This window comes from Protobothrops mucrosquamatus, unplaced genomic scaffold (assembly GCF_001527695.2).
Source record: "Protobothrops mucrosquamatus isolate PMUCROS unplaced genomic scaffold, P.Mucros_1.0 scaffold2264, whole genome shotgun sequence".
NCBI classification, from domain to species: Eukaryota; Metazoa; Chordata; class Lepidosauria; order Squamata; family Viperidae; genus Protobothrops; species Protobothrops mucrosquamatus.
The window spans coordinates 211,934-213,642 of NW_015388353.1; positions in this window are offsets into that span (position 1 = coordinate 211,934).

Consider the following 1,709-nt stretch of genomic DNA (forward strand, 5'->3'; position numbering starts at 1 on the left):
GCGGATCTAATCGCAGATTACAATACTACTAATCAAAGATTAAGGTGAAAGATGCTGGAATTGCCCTCCACACACACACACAGAAAAAAAATATGCAACTTTTTTTGGTTACTTTGTAAAAATGTTTTTATTTGGATCTTTTTGTGTGTGTATGTCTTTACAACAATAAAATATTGCATCAATATAAAGCCCCTTGACTAAAAGTGGTTGACAATCAAACATCACAAGTGGATCTCTCTCTCTCTCTCTTTTTGTTTGTTTGTTTAATTTATTTTGTTTTAAGCCTTCCTTCCCTCCGCGACAGACAATTAATCGCTTCGGGGTATTCTTAATATTTTTTTTATTTGATTTTTATTACTTTTTTTTTTAAACATAATGCGGAATTTATTGAAAATAAATAATTGTCGGCAATTGCAATAGGCAATTTGGAATAAAATAGTTGAAAAAGCAACCTTTAATGAAAATAGCGTTTATTATACCTCAGTTACTAAATGAATAATCTAAATGATTTTTTTTTCTTTTAAATTAATAACTTCCCAAAAAACGTTTAGAATATACAAAACTGTACAAGGTTTTTTTTTTTTTTTTTTTTTTTAATAATTATTTAATATAAAGTTGGCAGAAAGATAGCGGGGGGGGGGTTCTTCCCTGCTGAGTCTTTAAAAGCATATTCCTTGTGGAGCATTATGTGGGTTGGGGGAAAAAAAATTTTCAAAAAAAAAAAATAGTCTTGCGAACAGAAAAAGTGGGGAAAAATGAATTTGGAGAACCAGTCCTTTTGGGGAATTGGCAATGCTTTCTAAAAAGGGAAATTAAGGTGGGGGGGGGGGAGACTTTTTTTTTAATTTAAAAAGGCCCAAGCGAGGGGCGGAAGAAAACAAACAAACATTTTCTGCATTTTTAGGATCGCTTCCAGATTCCCAGACTGGCAGCAAACCTCCCGTCTGCTTTGCCAGGCACGTGGAGAAACAATGCGCGAGAGATTCAAACCTCTGCGGGGTTTTGTTTTGCCGGGAACAAGGTATATATATATATGTGTGTGTGTGTGTGTATGTGTGTTTATCTCTTACACACACATGCACACACATTTGCTGGGCCCCTGTAGGCAAAGACACCAGACAATGCACCAGGGGTCTGCGGATGCGCGTGCAACTCGCTCATCCGCGCTTTTGTAAACTCACACATCAAATTATACCGGCCAATCCTATCCCAGCTAGTTCCTATCCCAGATTCCCTTTTTTTCCTCTCTCTCTTTAGGGAAAGAAATTTCTCAGCAGAACCATCTGCTCGATTCCTGTTCTTGGGGGGGGAGGCCCAGGTTTAAACCCCTTACAATGAAACAAACTCTTTTGGGATCACATAAGACATTTCCTCCACCCACCCCCCAAACAGCACGCATTCATCAAACAGTCCCAGAGCGAGGGTCTATTTCCACTCCCCCCCGCGCCCCCAATTCTTCCCTGCTTCTCCTGGACCTTCAGCCTCTCGCCCATCTTTTCTCCATCATTTCAATCCCAGCCGTATTCCTTCCGGCTCCCTTTGAAAGGCAAGGCAAGGCAAGGCAGGCACAAGGAGATATTCCGAAGCCAGAGATCCCAACTGGAGAACGGGAAAAAGGGTTTAAGTACAGACCGTAACGCTTCAGGTGCCGGCCAGAGTGGGGGGTCCTGTCGAAGAGCCGCAAGAGGACCAGGCAAAAAAAAAAAAAA